The sequence below is a fragment of the Ranitomeya imitator genome, chromosome 3 (assembly GCF_032444005.1).
Source record: "Ranitomeya imitator isolate aRanImi1 chromosome 3, aRanImi1.pri, whole genome shotgun sequence".
Lineage (NCBI taxonomy): Eukaryota > Metazoa > Chordata > Amphibia > Anura > Dendrobatidae > Ranitomeya > Ranitomeya imitator.
This window is the reverse complement of record NC_091284.1, coordinates 838,690,709-838,713,115: the sequence shown is the minus strand read 5'-3', so window position 1 is coordinate 838,713,115 and position 22,407 is coordinate 838,690,709. Positions and strand designations below refer to the sequence as shown.

General features: G+C 52.2%; 1 protein-coding gene across 2 annotated transcripts in view; it reads left to right on the top strand.

Moving 5' to 3' along the window:
- The window catches only part of LOC138671411 (protein sel-1 homolog 3-like), a 564,245-nt gene that overhangs the window by 74,339 nt on the left and 467,499 nt on the right, over positions 1–22,407 (top strand). Inside the window, exon 1 of one of the 2 annotated variants that reach the window (XM_069759568.1) lies at positions 10,780–10,892. The exons of the other annotated variant lie outside the window; for it this stretch is intronic. The gene's annotated coding sequence lies outside the window, so the exon portion shown is untranslated. Of the gene's footprint in view, positions 1–10,779; positions 10,893–22,407 lie in introns of those variants that run through there. 2 annotated transcript variants of the gene reach the window in all.

Genomic DNA, 22,407 nt, shown 5'->3' with positions numbered 1-22,407 from the left:
GCACATTGCAAATAAACATTAATTACAAATCAAGAAGCATGGCGCGTCCGAGGGTGAGTAGATACCGAATAAGAATATAATCACCCTCGGACGCGCAATGCTTATTTACAACAGCCTTCCTTCCTAAGAATCAGCCCTTTCGTGGTGTAGAGAGAGGTTGTGTTACACTCCAAGGTGTTCCCCGGGTTGCCTTTCATGAGCTTCGATCTTCCGGCTCTCGTTTAGTAGTTGGTGGAAAAGTACACAGCATTAGGCCTACAAAATGGGTATGGGGTGGAGAGAGATGGTGTGTTACACTCCAAGGTGTTCCCCAGGTTGCCTTTCCTGAGCTTCGATCTTCATGCTCTCGTTTAGTAGGTGTCGGAAAGTAGGCTGCATTAGGCCTACAAATTGGGTATGGGGTGGAGAGAGATGGTGTGTTACACTCCAAGGTGTTCCCCAGGTTTCCTTGCCATTGCTTCGGTCTTCCGACTCTCGTTTAGTAGTTGTAGAAAAGTACACAGCATTAGGCCTACAAAATGGGTATGGGGTGGAGAGAGATGGTGTGTTACACTCCAAGGTGTTCCCCAGGTTGCCTTTCCTGAGCTTCGATCTTCATGCTCTCGTTTAGTAGGTGTCGGAAAGTAGGCTGCATTAGGCCTAAAAAATGGGGAATGGGGTGGAGAGAGATGGTGTGTTACACTCCAAGGTGTTCCCCAGGTTTGCTTGCCATTGCTTCGGTCTTCCGACTCTCGTTTAGTAGTTGTAGAAAAGTACACTGCATTAGGCCTAAAAAATGGGTATGGGGTGGAGAGAGATGGTGTGTTACACTCCAAGGTGTTCCCCAGGTTGCCTTTCCTGAGCTTCGATCTTCATGCTCTCGTTTAGTAGGTGTCGGAAAGTAGGCTGCATTAGGCCTACAAATTGGGTATGGGGTGGAGAGAGATGGTGTGTTACACTCCAAGGTGTTCCCCAGGTTTCCTTGCCATTGCTTCGGTCTTCCGACTCTCGTTTAGTAGTTGTAGAAAAGTACACAGCATTAGGCCTACAAAATGGGTATGGGGTGGAGAGAGATGGTGTGTTACACTCCAAGGTGTTCCCCAGGTTGCCTTTCCTGAGCTTCTATCTTCAGGCTCTCATTAAATTGTGGTTAAATGGAACAACTGCATTTGGCGTACTAGTTGGTTTGGGGCCTACTATCGGTGTCTGCCACTCCTTGCTGTTCTCCTGGTTTCCTGTCCTGAAATACCATTTTCAGCCTCTCGTTAAGTAGTTGTTAATGTTAGACTGCATTTGGCCTACTAGTTGGGTTGGGGCCTACTATCGGTGTCTGCCACTCCTTGCTGTTCTCCTCCACTGAACAAAGCTGTGCCGCCTGTTTACTACGGTTGCCAATTTTGAACTGCATTTCGACTACTTACTGATTTGGCCCTACTCTCTGTGTCAGCCTCTCATTCCAGTTGTCCTCCACTGCAATGCCCCCTGGTTATTCCTGTGTTACCAATTTTGAACTGCATTTAGCCCACTTTCTTCTTTGGGCCTATATCTGTGTTTCCACTTCATCGTGCCCATTGCCCAGCCAGTGATAGATGAGTCTGCTGGTACATTGACCCATAACGCAACATTCCCCGTGCACGCTACACAACAACATTGTGACCCTGCTGAAAGTCAGGTTGCTCTTCCCGCATACCATACCACCTTACACGGGGACAAAGAGGAAGGTGCAGATGAAAGTGCAGGTTCCTTCATCAGGTGGGGGGAGGAATACTAGTTGGCGACGTCACTGGCACAGGGCCTCTCATAGTACGCAAAAGTGTTGCTGCCGGTGGGAGGCGCCCCCGCCGTGCAAACACACCGCTGTACTTTGAGGGGCCCTGTGCCAGTGCCAATGCCAACGAGTGGGCCCCCCCTGCTTGCTCAGGTTCACAGCACTTGCAAAGTTGAAATACTTACCTCTCCCTGCTCCACTGCCGTGACGTGGTCCAGATTTCCTGGGCCCACTAATTACTTGAACCAGCCCTACCCCCCACAACTTTAGCCAAATGACCCCCAATTTCAAACGCCTTCCAATTATTATAAGGTAAATTACGCTTGACAAGCTTCATTAAGAAGAATGGATGGTTTTGACATTAAAATGGGCACTCTAGGTGTTTTCCTGGCCCCCACTCACTGCCGACTATGCTGCCCCATTGACTTGCATTGGGTTTCGTGTTTCGGTCGATCCCGACTTTACGTCATAATCGGCCGATTTCACTCGACCCGACTTTGGACATAGTCGGGTTTCGCAAAACCCGGCTCGACTCTAAAAAGGTCAAGGTCGCTCAACTCTAATTACCACCACAGTGATCGAATAATATCACATACAAGGAACAAATACCGCAACACCATGTCCAGACCACATATTACCAACACATAGTGACTGAATACTACAATTCTGATCAGTAATTAAAAAAAGCACCATACTATCACCATAAGTGCCATTATACACAGGAAATCTGTACTTAGTATGCAGTGTCTGTGTACAGATAATACAGTGATCACTAGTGAAATTATACACAGGACCTCTATATAGTATACAGTGTATAGTGTCAGTGTATAGGTAACACACTGACTCACCAGTGACGTCTCTAGGTGAAGTCCTTCATCTTTCACCCAGCACAGACCGCCATCACTTCATCCAGCCAGGACTCGTCTCTGCAGGAAATAACACAGTTATCTCGAGCTCTGCTTGTAGAACACATTACTTAATTTTTCCCAACTTCTACATTACCCACATGAAGAAAAAGAGGCAACATAGTGTCACTCTACACAGTAACAGGACAACCCCCCCCCCCCCCCATTTAAAACCGTGTCTTTAAAAAATAAAATAAATACATCACTGCAGTAATAATTTCCCTAAATTAGCCCCTATGGTAATAATATTCCCTGTTGTGAATTCTGTGGTCAAGCTCCCTCCTGTGGTCATGAGTGGTACTTCGGCTGGTTCTGTCTATGAGCTTCCTCTGGTGGATGTAAGGGGCTGCGGCTTCTGAGTTTCCTTCCTCAGGTGACGTGGTTAAGTCGTTAGGTGCTGCTCTATTTAACTCCACCTAGTTCTTAGTTCCTGGCCTCCAGTCAATGTTCCAGTATTGGTCTTTCTTTCTCCTGGATCGTTCTTGTGGCCTGTCTGCCCTGCATAAGCTAAGTTTTGCTTGTGTTACTTTTGTTTGCTATATTTTCTGTCCAGCTTGCTATATTTGTTTTTCTTGCTTGCTGGAAGCTCTGAGACGCAGAGGGAGCACCTCCGTACCGTTAGTCGGTGCGGAGGGTCTTTTTGCCCCTCTGCGTGGTTGTTTGTAGGTTTTTGTGCTGACCGCAAAGCTATCTTTCCTATCCTCGGTCTATTCAGTAAGTCGGGCCTCACTTTGCTAAATCTATTTCATCTCTGTGTTTGTATTTTCATCTTAACTCACAGTCATTATATGTGGGGGGCTGCCTTTTCCTTTGGGGAATTTCTCTGAGGCAAGGTAGGCTTATTTTTCTATCTTCAGGGCTAGCTAGTTTCTCAGGCTGTGACGAGGCGCCTAGGTTCTGGTCAGGAGCGCTCCACGGCTACCTTTAGTGTGGTATGATAGGATTAGGGATTGCAGTCAGCAGAGTTCCCACGTCTCAGAGCTCGTCCTATGTTAGTAACTATCAGGTCACTTTGTGTGCTCTTAACCACTAGGTCCATTGTGGTTCTGAATCACCTGTTCATAACAGTACTGGAGGCCAAAAGTACTAATGCTTCTCAATAGAGGGAAAAGAGAAGTCCTGAGACCATTTTTTTTTCTCTGTACTGTGTTTTGTCTTTCTTTTCCCCTAGACATTTGGGTGGTTCAGGACACAGGTGTAGTGATGGACATTAAAGATCTGTCTTCTTGTGTGGATCATCTCACTGCAAGAGTACAAAATATTCAAGACTTTGTGGTTCAGAATTCTATGTTAGAACCAAGAATTCCTATTCCTGATTTGTTTTCTGGAGATAGAGCTAAGTTTCTGAGCTTTAAGAATAATTGTAAACTGTTTCTGGCTTTGAAACCCCGCTCCTCTGGTGACCCTGTTCAACAAGTAAAGATCATTATTTCTTTATTACGTGGCGACCCTCAAGACTGGGCATTTTCCCTTGCGCCAGGAGATCCTGCATTATGTAATATTGATGCGTTTTTTCTGGCGCTCGGATTGCTGTATGATGAACCTAATTCAGTGGATCAGGCAGAGAAAAATTTGCTGTCTCTGTGTCAGGGTCAGGATGAGGTAGAGATATATTGTCAGAAGTTTAGGAAGTGGTCTGTGCTCACTCAATGGAATGAATGTGCGCTGGCAGCAATTTTCAGAAAAGGTCTCTCTGAAGCCCTTCAGGATGTCATGGTGGGATTTCCTATGCCTGCTGGTCTGAATGAGTCTATGTCTTTGGCCATTCAGATCGGTCGACGCTTGCGTGAGCGTAAAACTGTGCACCATTTGGCGGTATTATCTGAGCATGGACCTGAGCCTATGCAGTGCGATAGGACTTTGACCAGAGCTGAACGGCAAGAACACAGACGTCAGAATGGGCTGTGTTTTTACTGTGGTGATTCCACTCATGCTATCTCCGATTGTCCTAAGCGCACTAAGCGGTTCGCTAGGTCTGCCACCATTGGTACGGTACAGTCGAAATTTCTTTTGTCCGTTACTTTGATCTGTTCTTTGTCATCCTATTCTGTTATGGCATTTGTGGATTCAGGCGCTGCCCTGAATTTGATGGACTTGGAGTATGCTAGGCGCTGTGGGTTTTTCTTGGAGCCCTTGCAGTATCCTATTCCATTGAGAGGAATTGATGCTACGCCTTTGGCCAAGAATAAGCCTCAGTACTGGACTCAATTGACCATGTGCATGGCTCCTGCGCATCAGGAGGATATTCGCTTTTTGGTGTTGCATAATCTGCATGATGTGGTCGTGTTGGGGTTGCCATGGCTACAAGTCCATAACCCAGTATTGGATTGGAAATCAATGTCTGTGTCCAGCTGGGGTTGTCAGGGGGTACATGGTGATGTTCCTTTTCTGTATATTTCATCATCCACCCCTTCTGAGGTCCCAGAGTTCTTGTCGGATTACCGGGATGTATTTGTTGAGCTCAAGTCCAGTGCACTACCTCCGCATAGGGATTGCGATTGTGCTATCGATTTGATTCCTGGTAGTAAGTTTCCTAAAGGTCGACTGTTTAATTTGTCTGTACCTGAGCACGCCGCTATGCGGAGTTACGTAATGGAATCCTTGGAGAAGGGTCATATTCGCCCCTCGTCGTCGCCATTAGGAGCAGGGTTCTTTTTTGTGGCCAAGAAGGATGGTTCGTTGAGACCTTGTATTGATTACCGCCTTCTAAATAAAATCACGGTCAAATTTCAGTACCCCTTGCCGCTGCTGTCTGATTTGTTTGCTCGGATTAAGGGGGCTAGTTGGTTCACCAAGATAGATCTTCGTGGTGCGTATAATCTTGTGCGTATTAAACAGGGCGATGAATGGAAAACAGCATTTAATATGCCCGAGGGCCATTTTGAGTACCTGGTTATGCCATTCGGGCTTTCTAATGCTCCATCAGTGTTTCAGTCCTTTATGCATGACATCTTCCGAGAGTACCTGGATAGATTCCTGATTGTATACTTGGATGATATTTTGGTCTTCTCGGATGATTGGGAGTCTCACGTGAAGCAGGTCAGAATGGTGTTCCAGGTCCTGCGTGCGAATTCTTTGTTTGTGAAGGGGTCAAAGTGTCTCTTTGGTGTTCAGAAGGTTTCATTTTTGGGTTTCATTTTTTCCCCTTCTACTATCGAGATGGACCCTGTTAAAGTTCAGGCCATTTATGATTGGACTCAGCCGACATCTCTGAAGAGTCTGCAAAAGTTCCTGGGCTTTGCTAATTTTTATCGTCGCTTCATCAATAATTTTTCTAGTATTGCTAAACCGTTGACTGATTTAACCAAGAAGGGTGCTGATGTGGTCAATTGGTCTTCTGCTGCTGTGGAAGCTTTTCAAGAGTTGAAGCGTCGTTTTTCTTCTGCCCCTGTGTTGTGCCAACCAGATGTTTCGCTCCCGTTCCAGGTCGAGGTTGATGCTTCTAAGATTGGAGCAGGGGCTGTTTTGTCGCAAAGAAATTCTGATGGCTCGGTGTTGAAACCATGCGCCTTCTTTTCCAGGAAGTTTTCGCCTGCTGAGCGTAATTATGATGTTGGCAATCGAGAGTTGCTGGCCATGAAGTGGGCATTCGAGGAGTGGCGTCATTGGCTTGAAGTAGCTAAGCATCGCGTGGTGGTCTTGACTGATCACAAAAACTTGACTTATCTCGAGTCTGCCAAACGGTTGAATCCTAGACAGGCTCGTTGGTCGCTGTTTTTCTCCCATTTTGACTTTGTGGTTTCGTACCTTCCGGGCTCTAAAAATGTGAAGGCGGATGCCCTGTCTAGGAGTTTTGTGCCCGACTCTCCGGGTTTGTTTGAGCCGGCGGGTATTCTCAAAGAGGGGGTAATTTTGTCTGCCATCTCCCCTGATTTGCGGCGGGTGCTGCAAAAATTTCAGGCTAATAGACCTGACCGTTGCCCAGCGGAGAAACTGTTTGTCCCTGATAAATGGACGAGTAGAGTTATCTCTGAGGTTCATTGTTCGGTGTTGGCTGGTCATCCTGGAATCTTTGGTACCAGAGATTTGGTGGCTAGATCCTTTTGGTGGCCGTCTCTGTCACGGGATGTGCGTTCGTTTGTGCAGTCCTGTGGGATTTGTGCTCGGGCTAAGCCCTGCTGTTCTCGTGCCAGTGGGTTGCTTTTGCCCTTGCCGGTCCCGAAGAGGCCATGGACGCATATCTCTATGGATTTTATTTCGGATCTCCCCGTCTCTCAAAAAATGTCGGTCATTTGGGTTGTTTGTGATCGCTTCTCTAAGATGGTCCATTTGGTACCCTTGTCTAAATTGCCTTCCTCCTCTGATTTGGTGCCATTGTTCTTCCAGCATGTGGTTCGTTTACATGGCATTCCGGAGAACATCGTTTCTGACAGAGGTTCCCAGTTTGTTTCGAGGTTTTGGCGAGCCTTTTGTGCTAGGATGGGCATTGATTTGCCTTTTTCCTCGGCTTTCCATCCTCAGACAAATGGCCAGACTGAACGAACCAATCAGACCTTGGAAACATATCTGAGATGTTTTGTTTCTGCCGATCAGGATGATTGGGTGTCCTTTTTGCCTTTGGCTGAGTTCGCCCTTAATAATCGGGCCAGCTCGGCTACTTTGGTTTCGCCGTTTTTCTGCAATTCTGGTTTCCATCCTCGTTTCTCTTCAGGGCAGGTTGAGTCTTCTGACTGTCCTGGTGTGGATACTGTGGTGGATAGGTTGCAGCAGATTTGGACTTATGTGGTGGACAATTTGACATTGTCTCAGGAGAAGGCTCAACGTTTCGCTAACCGCAGGCGCTGTGTGGGTCCCCGACTTCGTGTTGGGGATTTGGTTTGGTTGTCATCTCGTTATATTCCTATGAAAGTTTCCTCTCCTAAGTTTAAGCCTCGTTTCATTGGTCCGTATAGGATTTCTGAGGTTCTTAATCCTGTGTCTTTTCGTTTCACCCTTCCAGCTTTTTCCATCCATAACGTATTCCATAGGTCATTGTTGCGGAGATACGTGGCACCTGTGGTTCCATCCGTTGATCCTCCTGCCCCGGTTTTGGTTGAGGGGGAGTTGGAGTATATAGTGGAGAAGATTTTGGATTCTCGTATTTCGAGACGGAAACTCCAGTACCTGGTTAAGTGGAAGGGTTATGGTCAGGAAGATAATTCCTGGGTCTTTGCCTCTGATGTTCATGCTACCGATCTGGTTCGTGCCTTTCTTTTGGCTCATCCTGGTCGGCCTGGGGGCTCTGGTGAGGGTTCGGTGACCCCTCCTCAAGGGGGGGGTACTGTTGTGAATTCTGTGGTCAAGCTCCCTCCTGTGGTCATGAGTGGTACTTCGGCTGGTTCTGTCTATGAGCTTCCTCTGGTGGATGTGAGTGGGGCTGCGGCTTCTGAGTTTCCTTCCTCTGGTGACGTGGTTAAGTCGTTAGGTGCTGCTCTATTTAACTCCACCTAGTTCTTTGTTCCTGGCCTCCAGTCAATGTTCCAGTATTGGTCTTTCTGTCTCCTGGATCGTTCTTGTGGCCTGTCTGCCCTGCATAAGCTAAGTTTTGCTTGTGTTACTTTTGTTTGCTATATTTTCTGTCCAGCTTGCTATATTTGTTTTTCTTGCTTGCTGGAAGCTCTGAGACGCAGAGGGAGCACCTCCGTACCGTTAGTCGGTGCGGAGGGTCTGTTTGCCCCTCTGCGTGGTTGTTTGTAGGTTTTTGTGCTGACCGCAAAGCTATCTTTCCTATCCTCGGTCTATTCAGTAAGTCGGGCCTCACTTTGCTAAAATCTATTTCATCTCTGTGTTTGTATTTTCATCTTAACTCACAGTCATTATATGTGGGGGGCTGCCTTTTCCTTTGGGGAATTTCTCTGAGGCAAGGTAGGCTTATTTTTCTATCTTCAGGCTAGCTAGTTTCTCAGGCTGTGCCGATGCGCCTAGGTTCTGGTCAGGAGCGCTCCACGGCTACCTTTAGTGTGGTATGATAGGATTAGGGATTGCGGTCAGCAGAGTTCCCACGTCTCAGAGCTCGTCCTATGTTAGTAACTATCAGGTCACTTGTGTGCTCTTAACCACTAGGTCCATTGTGGTTCTGAATCACCTGTTCATAACAATTCCCCATCCTGGCCACCGTGTGTCTCATTCCTGGCGTCAGCCATATGTTCTCCCATCCTGCCCTCATGAGTATCCATTCTGTCCCATATGATCTCCCCATCCTGCCCCATGTGATCTCTCCATCCTGCCCCATCTGTCTCCATCGTATCCATCCTGCCCCATGATCCTGCACGATCTGTCTCCAATTCTGCCCCATGTCTCCATTCTGCCCCCTATGTCTCCAACCATGCCCCCATGTCCAGCATTCTGCCCCCGGGTCTCACAGTCTGCCCCTGTGTCCAGCATTCTGCCCCCACTCTGTCCAGCATTCTGCCCCCACTCTGTCCAGCATTCTGCCCCCACTGTGTCCAGCATTCTGCCCCCACTGTGTCCAGCATTCTGCCCCCACTGTGTCCAGCATTCTGCCCCCACTGTGTCCAACATTCTGCCCCCACTGTGTCCAACATTCTGCCCCCACTGTGTGCAACATTCTGCCCCCACTGTGTCCAACATTCTGCCCCCACTGTGTGCAACATTCTGCCCCCACTGTGTCCAACATTCTGCCCCCACTGTGTCCAACATTCTGCCCCCACTGTGTCCAGCTTTACTGCCCTCCCTGTGTCCAGCTTTCTGCCCCCACTGTGTCCAGCTTTCTGCCCCCACTGTGTCCAGCTTTCTGCCCCCACTGTGTCCAGCATTCTGCCCCCACTGTGTCCAACATTCTGCCCCCACTGTGTCCAACATTCTGTCCCCACTGTGTCCAGCTTTCTGCCCCCACTGTGTCCAGCTTTACTGCCCTCCCTGTGTCCAGCATTCTGCCCCCACTGTGTCCAGCTTTCTGCCCCCACTGTGTCCAGCTTTCTGCCCCCACTGTGTCCAGCATTCTGCCCCCACTGTGTCCAACATTCTGCCCCCACTGTGTCCAACATTCTGTCCCCACTGTGTCCAGCTTTCTGCCCCCACTGTGTCCAGCTTTACTGCTCTCCCTGTGTCCAGCTTTCTACCCCCACTGTGTCCAGCATTCTGCCCTCCCTGTGTCCAGCTTTCTGCCCCCAGTGTCCAGCATTCTGCCCCCATTGTGTCCAGCTTTCTGTCCCCACTGTGTCCAACATTCTGCCCCCACTGTGTCCAGCTTTCTGCCCCCACTGTGTCCAGCTTTCTGTCCCCACTGTGTCCAACATTCTGCCCCCACTGTGTCCAGCTTTCTGCCCCCACTGTGTCCAGCTTTCTGCCCCCACTGTGTCCAGCATTCTGCCCTCCCTGTGTCCAGCTTTCTGCCCCCCACTGTGTCCAGCTTTCTGCCCAACTGTGTCCAGCTTTCTGCCCCCACTGTGTCCAGCTTTCTGCCCCCACTGTGTCCAGCATTCTGCCCTCCCTGTGTCCAGCTTTACTGCCCTCCCTGTGTCCAGCTTTCTGCCCCCACTGTGTCCAGCATTCTGCACCCACTGTGTCCAGCTTTACTGCCCTCCCTGTGTCCAGCTTTCTGCCCCCACTGTGTCCAGCTTTACTGCCCTCCCTGTGTCCAGCTTTCTGCCCCCCCTGTGTCCAGCATTCTGCCCCCACTGTGTCCAGCATTCTGCCCCCACTGTGTCCAGCTTTCTGCCCCCACTGTGTCCAGCATTCTGCCCTCCCTGTGTCCAGCTTTCTGCCCCCCACTGTGTCCAACAGGACTGGAGTGACAGTTCTCCGTGACTAAGAGCACAGAGCTGCACAACTGCCAGACAGGGGGGAGGAGGAGAGACCTGAATTAGCGCCGGCACATGCAGCCACCCGAACCCTCTTCTCACTGGCTGCAGTCTCCTCACTTCTCCTGCTCTCTGCCTCAGCCCGCCCGACGACAACACACGCCACACTCCTCCGAATGAGGAAGTGTTCAGTGTGTAACGTGACGTCGGGACCATGATGCACCAGGGCCCGCAAATTAAAGGTACAGTGCCCATTTCTCTCTGCCGGATACATTAACAACGCTGTAGGTGTAACTTTAAATCACCACAGTGTTGTTATGTATCTGGTCTGCGGCAGCTTTAAACAAAATATCCCAGGGGCCCGATGAGCATTAGCAAAGAGAGGGGGGCCCGCCCAGACCGGGCTGCCACCGTGTGCGGGCCCCCTTTTTGCTTCAGCTCATCGGGCCCCATACTGTAGTGATGGCTGTAATGCCCTGATGGCGGCCCTGGGCAAAGGTAGGTTCGTAGAGGGAGAGAACACGAGGAGTTCAGTTTTTGACAGGTTCAGTTTCAGATAGAGGGAGGACATGATGTTAGAGACAGCGGTAAGACAATCACTGGTGTTTTCTAAAAAGGTCGGTGTGATATCGGGAGCAGAAGTGTATAATTGGGTGTCGTCAGCATAGAGATGGTACTGGAAACCAAATCTACTGATTGTTTGTCCAATAGGGGCAGTATACAAAGAGAAGAGTAGGGGGCCTAGGACTGATCCTTGAGGAACCCCAACAGTAAGGGGAAGGTGAGAGGAGGAGGAACCAAAACATACAGTGAAGGATCGGTCAGAGGAGGAGAACCAGGAGAGAACGGTGTCCTTGAGGCCGATGGAGCGGAGCATAGTGAGAAGGAGCTGATGATCCACAGTATCGAATGCTGCGGAGAGATCCAAGAGAATTAGCATGGAGTAGTGACCATTAGATTTAGCTGTTAGTAGGTCATTAGAGACTTTAGTGAGGGCAGTTTCAGTAGAGTGTAAAGAGCGGAAGCCAGATTGAAGAGGGTCGAGAAGAGAGTTATCTGAGAGATAGCGGGTAAGACGAGAGTGGACCAGGCGTTCGAGGAGTTTAGAGATGAAGGGAAGATTAGAGACAGGTCTATAATTAGCGGCACAGTTTTGATCGAGGGATGGTTTTTTTAAGTAATGGATGTATGATGGCATGCTTAAATGAGGATGGAAAAATACCGGAAGTGAGGGAAAGGTTGAATATTTTTGTTAGGTGAGAGGTGACAGCCGGGGAAAATTAAAATGAACTTTGTTTATGGGACAATCCCTTTAACAATTTATTATGGAATTCCAATATGTCTGTAAAAAGTGGGATTTTTGAACCAGTTGTCCAGAAAAGATAAAAAATTAAGTTGACAAACCTGAACATATATATCAGGACTTCCTCCACTCCCCAGTGGCCTGGTAGGACAGTCTCCACTCCCTGGTGATCTAGTAAGATAGCCTGTACTTCTTGGTGACCCAGTAGAACAGCTGCATGTCCCTGGTGAACTGGTATGAGAGCTTTCACTTCGTGGTGACCTACTAGATTTGCCTGTAATCTGTGATGACTCCGCAAAATATCCTAGTGATATAACCTCCACTCCCTTGTGACCCTATATGATAGTCTCCTGGTGATCTACTAGGATAGACTGTACTTCTTGGTAACCTGTAATCCCTGATGACCGAGTAAAATATCACAGTGATATAACCTCCACTCCCTGGGGCCCCTGTATGATAGTCTCCACTCCCATTGACTGTGTGTGATAGCCTCCACTTTCTGGGCCCCTGTACGATACTCTACACTCCCTCGTGACCCTGTATGAGTCTCCATTCCTTGAGGACCCTGTATGATAGTCTCCACTCCCTGGGGCCCTTGTATAACAGTCTCCACTCTCTGGGCCCCTGTATGATAGTCTCCACTCTCTGGGCCCCTGTATGATAGTCTCCTCTCCCTGGGGCCCTTGTATGATAGTCTCCACTCTCTGGGCCCCTGTATGATAGTCTCCACTCTCTGGGCCCCTGTATGATAGTCTCCTCTCCCTGCAGCCCCTGTATGATAGGCTCCGCTTATTGGGGCCACAGTATGATTGTCTCCTCACCCTGTGGCCCCTGTATGACAGTCTTCACTCCTTGGACCCCCTATATGACAGTCTCCACTCTCTGGGCCCCTGTATGATAGCCTCCACTCATTGGGGCCCCTGTATGATAGTCTCTACTCTCCCTGCGGCCCCTGTATGATAGTCTCCACTCATTGGGGCCCCTGTATGATAGTCTCTACTCATTGGGGCCTCTGTATGATAGTTTCCTCTCCCTGCGACCCCTGTATAATAGTCTCCACTCATTGGGGCCTCTGTATGATAGTCTCCTCTCCCTGCGGCCCCTCTATGATAGTCTCCTCTCCCTGTGGCCCCTGTATGATAGTCTCCACTCCCTCGGGCACCCCTGTATGATAGTCTCCACTCCCTGGAGCCCCTGTATGATAGTCTCCACTCCCTGCGGCCCCTCTATGATAGTCTCCACTCCCTGCGGCCCCTGTATGATAGTCTCCACTCCCTGCGGCCCCTCTATGATAGTCTCCACTCCCTGGAGCCCCTGTATGATAGTCTCCTCTCCCTGCGGCCCCTCTATGATAGTCTCCACTCCCTGCGGCCCCTGTATGATAGTCTCCTCTCCCTGCTGCCCCTGTTTGATTGTCTTTACTCCCTGTGGCCTCCTGTATTATAGTCTCCACTCCCTGCGGCCCCTGTATGATAGTCTCCTCTCCCTGCGGCCCCTGTATGATAGTCTTCTCTCCCTGCGGCCCCTGTATGATAGTCTCCACTCCCTGCGGCCCCTGTATGATAGTCTCCTCTCCCTGCGGCCCCTGTATGATAGTCTCCACTCCCTGCGGCCCCTGTATGATAGTCTCCTCTCCCTGCGGCCCCTCTATGATAGTCTCCTCTCCCTGCGACCCCTCTATGATAGTCTCCTCTCCCTGCGGCCCCTGTATGATAGTCTCCTCTCCCTGCGGCCCCTCTATGATAGTCTCCTCTCCCTGCGACCCCTCTATGATAGTCTCCTCTCCCTGCGGCCCCTGTATGATAGTCTCCTCTCCCTGCGGCCCCTGTATGATAGTCTCCTCTCCCTGCGCCCCCTGTATTATAGTCTCCACTCCCTGCGCCCCCTGTATGATAGTCTCCTCTCCCTGCGGCCCCTCTATGATAGTCTCCTCTCCCTGCGACCCCTCTATGATAGTCTCCTCTCCCTGCGGCCCCTGTATGATAGTCTCCTCTCCCTGCGGCCCCTCTATGATAGTCTCCACTCCCTGCGACCCCCCTATGATAGTCTCCTCTCCCTGTGGCCCCTGTATGATAGTCTCCTCTCCCTGCGGCCCCTGTATGATAGTCTCCTCTCCCTGTGGCCCCTGTATGATAGTCTCCTCTCCCTGTGGCCCCTGTATGATAGTCTCCTCTCCCTGCGGCCCCTGTATGATAGTCTCCTCTCCCTGTGGCCCCTGAATTATTGTCTCCTCTCCCTGCGGCCCCTGTATTATAGTCTCCACTCCCTGCAGCCCCTGTATGATAGTCTCCATTCCCTGCGGCCCCTGTATTATAGTCTCCTCTCCCTGCGGCCCCTGTATGATTGTCTCTTCTCCCTGCGGCCCCTGTATGATAGTCTCCACTCCCTGCGGCCCCTGTATTATAGTCTCCTCTCCCTGTGGCCCCTGTATTATTGTCTCCTCTCCCTGCGGCCCTCTATGATAGTCTCCACTCCCTGCATCCCCTGTATGATAGTCTCCACTCCCTGCATCCCCTGTATGATAGTCTCCACTCCCTGCGGCCCCTGTATGATAGTCTCCACTCCCTGCGGCCCCTGTATTATAGTCTCCACTCCCTGCATCCCCTGTATGATAGTCTCCTCTCCCTGCGGCCCCTGTATTATAGTCTCCTCTCCCTGCGGCCCCTGTATTATAGTCTCCACTCCCTGCGGCCCCTGTATTATAGTCTCCTCTCCCTGCGGCCCCTGTATTATAGTTTCCTCTCCCTGTGGCCCCTGTATTATTGTGTCCTCTCCCTGTGGCCCTCTATGATAGTCTCCACTCCCTGCATCCCCTGTATGATAGTCTCCTCTCCCTGCGGCCCCTGTATTATAGTCTCCTCTCCCTGCGGTCCCTGTATTATTGTCTCCTCTCCCTGCGGACCCTGTATTATAGTCTACTCTCCCTGCGGCCCCTGTATTATAGTCTCCTCTCCCTGCGGCCCCTGTATTATAGTCTCCTCTCCCTGCGGTCCCTGTATTATTGTCTCCTCTCCCTGCGGACCCTGTAATATAGTCTACTCTCCCTGCGGCCCCTGTATTATAGTCTCCTCTCCCTGCGGCCCCTGTATTATAGTCTCCACTCCCTGCGGCCCCTGTATTATAGTCTCCTCTCCCTGCGGCCCCTGTATTATAGTCTCCTCTCCCTGCGGTCCCTGTATTATTGTCTCCTCTCCCTGCGGCCCCTCTAAGATAGTCTCCTCTCCCTGGAGCCCCTGTATGATAGCCTCCTCTCCCTGCGGCCCCTGTATTATAGTCTCCTCTCCCTGGATCCCCTGTATTATAGTCTCCACTCCCTGCGGCCCCTGTATTATAGTCTCCTCTCCCTGTGGCCCCTGAATTATTGTCTCCTCTCCCTGCAGCCCCTGTATTATAGTCTCCTCTCCCTGCGGCCCCTGTATTATAGTCTCCTCTCCCTGCGGCCCCTGTATTATAGTCTCCACTCCCTGCGGCCCCTGTATTATAGTCTCCTCTCCCTGCGGCCCCTGTATTATAGTCTCCTCTCCCTGCGGCCCCTGTATTATAGTTTCCTCTCCCTGTGGCCCCTGTATTATTGTGTCCTCTCCCTGTGGCCCTCTATGATAGTCTCCACTCCCTGCATCCCCTGTATGATAGTCTCCTCTCCCTGCGGCCCCTGTATTATAGTCTCCTCTCCTTGCGGTCCCTGTATTATTGTCTCCTCTCCCTGCGGACCCTGTATTATAGTCTACTCTCCCTGCGGCCCCTGTATTATAGTCTCCTCTCCCTGCGGCCCCTGTATTATAGTCTCCTCTCCCTGCGGTCCCTGTATTATTGTCTCCTCTCCCTGCGGACCCTGTATTATAGTCTCCACTCCCTGCGGTCCCTGTATTATTGTCTCCTCTCCCTGCGGACCCTGTATTATCGTCTCCTCTCCCTGCGGACCCTGTATTATAGTCTACTCTCCCTGCGGCCCCTGTATTATAGTCTCCTCTCCCTGCGGCCCCTGTATTATAGTCTCCACTCCCTGCGGCCCCTGTATTATAGTCTCCTCTCCCTGCGGCCCCTGTATTATAGTCTCCTCTCCCTGCGGTCCCTGTATTATAGTCTCCTCTCCCTGCGGTCCCTGTATTATTGTCTCCTCTCCCTGGAGCCCCTGTATGATAGCCTCCTCTCCCTGCGGCCCCTGTATTATAGTCTCCTCTCCCTGGATCCCCTGTATTATAGTCTCCACTCCCTGCGGCCCCTGTATTATAGTCTCCTCTCCCTGTGGCCCCTGAATTATTGTCTCCTCTCCCTGCGGCCCCTGTATTATAGTCTCCTCTCCCTGCTGCCCCTGTATTATAGTCTCCTCTCCCTGTGGCCCCTGAATTATTGTCTCCTCACCCTGCGGCCCTCTATGATAGTCTCCTCTCCCTGTGGCCCCTGAATTATTGTCTCCTCTCCCTGCGGCCCCTGTATTATAGTCTCCACTCCCTGCGGCCCCTGTATTATAGTCTCCTCTCCCTGCGGCCCCTCTATGATAGTCTCCTCTCCCTGCGGCCCCTCTATGATAGTCTCCTCTCACTGCGGCCCCTGTATGATAGTCTCCTCTCCCTGCGGCCCCTGTATTATAGTCTCCTCTCCCTGCGGCCCCTATATTATAGTCTCCTCTCCCTGCGGCCCCTGTATTATAGTCTCCTCTCCCTGCGGCCCCTGTATTATTGTCTCCTCTCCCTGCGGCCCCTGTATGATAGTCTCCACTCCCTGCATCCCCTGTATGATAGTCTCCTCTCCCTGCGGCCCCTGTATTATAGTCTCCTCTCCCTGCGGCCCCTGTATTATAGTATCCACTCCCTGCGGCCCCTGTATTATAGTCTCCTCTCCCTGCGGCCCCTGTATTATAGTCTCCTCTCCCTGCGGTCCCTGTATTATTGTCTCCTCTCCCTGCGGCCCCTGTATGATAGTCTCTACTCCCTGCGACCCCTCTATGATAGTCTCCTCTCCCTGCGACCCCTGTATAATAGTCTCCACTCCCTGCGGCCCCTGTATTATAGTCTCCTCTCCCTGCGGCCCCTGTATTATAGTCTCCTCTCCCTTCAGCCCCTGTATTATAGTCTCCTCTCCCTGCGGCCCCTCTATGATAGTCTCCACTCTCTGGGCCCCTCTATGATAGTCTACTCTCACTGCGGCCCCTGTATTATAGTCTCCTCTCCCTTCAGCCCCTGTATTATAGTCTCCTCTCCCTGCGGCCCCTGTATGATAGTCTCCTCTCCCTGCGGCCCCTCTATGATAGTCTCCTCTCCCTGCGGCCCCTCTATGATAGTCTCCTCTCACTGCGGCCCCTGTATTATAGTCTCCTCTCCCTTCAGCCCCTGTATGATAGTCTCCACTCCCTGCGGCCCCTGTATGATAGTCTCCTCTCCCTGCGGCCCCTCTATGATAGTCTCCTCTCCCTGCGGCCCCTGTATGATAGTCTCCACTCCCTGAGGCCCCTGTATTATAGTCTCCTCTCCCTGCGGCCCCTGTATTATAGTCTCCTCTCCCTGCGGCCCCTCTATGATAGTCTCCTCTCCCTGCGGCCCCTCTATGATAGTCTCCTCTCACTGCGGCCCCTGTATTATAGTCTCCTCTCCCTTCAGCCCCTGTATGATAGTCTCCACTCCCTGCGGCCCCTGTATGATAGTCTCCTCTCCCTGCGGCCCCTCTATGATAGTCTCCTCTCCCTGCGGCCCCTGTATGATAGTCTCCACTCCCTGAGGCCCCTGTATTATAGTCTCCTCTCCCTGCGGCCCCTGTATTATAGTCTCCTCTCCCTGCGGCCCCTGTATTATAGTCTCCTCTCCCTGCGGCCCCTGTATGATAGTCTCCACTCCCTGCGGCCCCCTTATGATTGTCTCTTCTCCCTGCGGCCCCTGTATTATAGTCTCCTCTCCCTGGGGCCCCTCTATGATAGTCTCCTCTCCCTGCGGCCCCTGTATTATAGTCTCCTCTCCCTGCGGCCCCTGTATGATAGTCTCCTCTCCCTGCGGCCCCTGTTTGATAGTCTCCTCTCCCTGATGCCCCTGTATTATAGTCTCCTCTCCCTGTGGCCCCTGTATTATAGTCTCCTCTCCCTGCGGCCCCTGTATAATAGTCTCCACTCCCTGCGGCCCCTGTATGATAGTCTCCTCTCCCTGCGGACCCTGTATTATAGTCTCCTCTCCCTGCGGCCCCTGTATTATTGTCTCCTCTCCCTGATGCCCCTGTATTATAGTCTCCTCTCCCTGTGGCCCCTGTATGATAGTCTCCTCTCCCTGCGGCCCCTCTATGATATTCTCCACTCCCTGCGGCCCCTGTATGATAGTCTCCTCTCCCTGCGGCCCCTCTATGATAGTCTCCTCTCCCTGCGGCCCCTGTATTATAGTCTCCTTTCCCTGCGGCCCCTGTATTATAGTCTCCTCTCCCTGCGGCCCCTCTATGATAGTCTCCTCTCCCTGCGGCCCCTCTATGATAGTCTCCTCTCCCTGGAGCCCCTGTATGATAGTCTCCTCTCCCGGGGGCCCCTCTATGATAGTCTCCACTCTCTGGGCCCCTCTATGATAGTCTCCTCTCCCTGCGGCCCCTGTATTATAGTCTCCTCTCCCTGCGGCCCCTGTATTATTCCTCCTCTCCCTGCGGCCCCTCTATGATAGTCTCCTCTCCCTGCGGCCCCTGTATGATAGTCTCCACTCCCTGCGGCCCCTCTATGATAGTCTCCACTCCCTGCGGCCCCTGTATTATAGTCTCCACTCCCTGCGGCCCCTGTATGATAGTCTCCTCTCCCTGCGGCCCCTCTATGATAGTCTCCTCTCCCTGCGGCCCCTCTATGATAGTCTCCTCTCCCTGCGGCCCCTGTATGATAGTCTCCTCTCCCTGCGGCCCCTGTATGATAGTCTCCTCTCACTGCGGCCCCTCTATGATAGTCTCCTCTCCCTGCGACCCCTCTATGATAGTCTCCTCTCCCTGCGGCCCCTGTATGATAGTCTCCTCTCCCTGCGGCCCCTCTATGATAGTCTTCTCTCCCTGCGACCCCCCTATGATAGTCTCCTCTCCCTGCTGCCCCTGTATGATAGTCTCCTCTCCCTGTGGCCCCTGTATGATAGTCTCCTCTCCCTTCGACCCCTGTATTATAGTCTCCTCTCCCTGCGGCCCCTGTATGATAGTCTCCTCTCCCTGTGGCCCCTGAATTATTGTCTCCTCTCCCTGCGGCCCCTGTATTATAGTCTCCACTCCCTGCGGCCCCTGTATGATAGTCTCCACTCCCTGCGGCTCCTGTATTATAGTCTCCTCTCCCTGCGGCCCCTGTATTATAGTCTCCTCTCACTGCGGCCCCTGTATTATAGTCTCCTCTCCCTGTGGCCCTCTATGATAGTCTCCACTCCCTGCATCCCCTGTATGATAGTCTCCTCTCCCTGCGGCCCCTGTATTATAGTCTCCACTCCCTGCGGCCCCTGTATTATAGTCTCCTCTCCCTGCGGCCCCTCTATGATAGTCTCCTCTCCCTGCGGCCCCTGTATTATAGTCTCCTCTCCCTGCGGCCCCTGTATTATAGTCTCCACTCCCTGCGGCCCCTGTATTATAGTCTCCTCTACCTGTGGCCCCTGAATTATTGTCTCCTCTCCCTGCGGCCCCTGTATTATAGTCTCCTCTCCCTGTGGCCCCTGAATTATTGTCTCCTCACCCTGCGGCCCTCTATGATAGTCTCCTCTCCCTGTGGCCCCTGAATTATTGTCTCCTCTCCCTGCGGCCCCTGTATTATAGTCTCCACTCCCTGCGGCCCCTCTATGATAGTCTCCTCTCCCTGCGGCCCCTGTATGATAGTCTCCTCTCCCTGCGGCCCCTGTATGATAGTCTCCCCTCCCTGCGGCCCCTGTATTATAGTCTCCTCTCCCTGCAGCCCCTGTATTATTGTCTCCTCTCCCTGCGGCCCTCTATGATAGTCTCCCCTCCCTGCGGCCCCTGTATGATAGTCTCCTCTCCCTGCGGCCCCTGTATTATAGTCTCCTCTCCCTGCGGCCCCTTTATTATAGTCTCCTCTCCCTGCGGCCCCTGTATTATAGTCTCCTCTCCCTGCGGCCCCTGTATTATAGTCTCCACTCCCTGCGGCCCCTGTATTATGGTCTCCTCTCCCTGCGGTCCTTGTATTATTGTCTCCTCTCCCTGCGGCCCCTGTATGATAGTCTCCTCTCCCTGCGGCCCCTGTATGATAGTCTCCCCTCCCTGCGGCCCCTGTATGATAGTCTCCTCTCCCTGCGGCCCCTGTATTATAGTCTCCTCTCCCTGCGGCCCCTTTATTATAGTCTCCTCTCCCTGCGGCCCCTGTATTATAGTCTCCTCTCCCTGCGGCCCCTGTATTATAGTCTCCTCTCCCTGCGGCCCCTGTATGATAGTCTCCTCTCACTGCGGCCCATGTATTATAGTCTCCTCTCCCTGCGGCCCCTGTATTATAGTCTCCACTCCCTGCGGCCCCTGTATGATAGTCTCTACTCCCTGCGACCCCTGTATGATAGTCTCCACTCCCTGCGGCCCCTGTATTATAGTCTCCTCTCCCTGCGACCCCTGTATTATAGTCTCCTCTCCCTGCGACCCCTGTATTATAGTCTCCACTCCCTGCGGCCCCTGTATGATAGTCTCTACTCCCTGCGACCCCTGTATTATAGTCTTCTCTCCCTGCGGCCCCTGTATTATAGTCTCCTCTCCCTGCGGCCCCTGTATTATAGTCTCCTCTCCCTGCGGCCCCTGTATTATAGTCTCCACTCCCTGCGGCCCCTGTATTATGGTCTCCTCTCCCTGCGGTCCTTGTATTATTGTCTCCTCTCCCTGCGGCCCCTGTATGATAGTCTCCTCTCCCTGCGGCCCCTGTATGATAGTCTCCCCTCCCTGCGGCCCCTGTATGATAGTCTCCTCTCCCTGCGGCCCCTGTATTATAGTCTCCTCTCCCTGCGGCCCCTTTATTATAGTCTCCTCTCCCTGCGGCCCCTGTATTATAGTCTCCTCTCCCTGCGGCCCCTGTATTATAGTCTCCTCTCCCTGCGGCCCCTGTATTATGGTCTCCTCTCCCTGCGGTCCTTGTATTATTGTCTCCTCTCCCTGCGGCCCCTGTATGATAGTCTCTACTCCCTGCGACCCCTGTATTATAGTCTCCTCTCCCTGCGACCCCTGTATTATAGTCTCCTCTCCCTGCGACCCCTGTATTATAGTCTCCACTCCCTGCGGCCCCTGTATGATAGTCTCTACTCCCTGCGACCCCTGTATTATAGTCTTCTCTCCCTGCGGCCCCTGTATTATAGTCTCCTCTCCCTGCGGCTCCTGTATTATAGTCTCCTCTCCCTGCGGCCCCTCTATGATAGTCTCCACTCCCTGCGGCCCCTCTATGATAGTCTCCTCTCCCTGCGGCCCCTGTATGATAGTCTCTACTCCCTGCGGCCCCTGTATGATAGTCTCCTCTCCCTGTGGCCCCTGTATGATAGTCTCCACTCCCTGCGGCCCCTGTATAATTGTCTCTTCTCCCTGCGGCCCCTGTATTATAGTCTCCTCTCCCTGGGGCCCCTCTATGATAGTCTCCTCTCCCTGCAGCCCCTGTATTATAGTCTCCTCTCCCTGCGGCCCCTGTATGATAGTCTCCTCTCCCTGCGGCCCCTGTATTATAGTCTCCTCTCCCTGCGGCCCCTGTATGATAGTCTCCTCTCCCTGATGCCCCTCTATGATAGTCTCCTCTCCCTGCGGCCCCTGTATTATAGTCTCCTCTCCCTGTGGCCCCTGTATTATAGTCTCCTCTCCCTGCGGCCCCTGTATTATAGTCTCCACTCCCTGCGGCCCCTGTATTATAGTCTCCTCTCCCTGGGGCCCCTCTATGATAGTCTCCTCTCCCTGCGGCCCCTGTATGATAGTCTCCTCTCCCTGCGGTCCCTCTATGATAGTCTCCTCTCCCTGCGGCCCCTGTATTATAGTCTCCTCTCCCTGCGGCCCCTGTATTATAGTCTCCTCTCCCTGGGGCCCCTCTATGATAGTCTCCACTCCCTGCGGCCCCTGTATTATAGTCTCCACTCCCTGGGGCCCCTCTATGATAGTCTCCTCTCCCTGCGGCCCCTGTATTATAGTCTCCACTCCCTGCGGCCCCTGTATTATAGTCTCCTCTCCCTGTGGCCCCTGTATTATAGTCTCCTCTCCCTGCGGCCCCTGTATTATAGTCTCCACTCCCTGCGGCCCCTGTATTATAGTCTCCTCTCCCTGGGGCCCCTCTATGATAGTCTCCTCTCCCTGCGGCCCCTGTATTATAGTCTCCTCTCCCTGCGGCCCCTGTATGATAGTCTCCTCTCCCTGCGGCCCCTGTATTATAGTCTCCTCTCCCTGTGGCCCCTCTATGATAGTCTCCTCTCCCTGATGCCCCTCTATGATAGTCTCCTCTCCCTGCGGCCCCTGTATGATAGTCTCCTCTCCCTGCGGCCCCTGTATTATAGTCTCCTCTCCCTGCGGCCCCTGTATTATTGTCTCCTCTCCCTGCGGCCACTGTATTATAGTCTCCTCTCCCTGCGGCCCCTGTATTATAGTCTCCACTCCCTGCGGCCCCTGTATTATAGTCTCCTCTCCCTGCGGCCCCTGTATTATTGTCTCCTCTCCCTGCGGCCCCTGTATTATAGTCTCCTCTCCCTGCGGCCCCTGTATTATAGTCTCCACTCCCTGCGGCCCCTGTATTATAGTCTCCTCTCCCTGCGGCCCCTGTATGATAGTCTC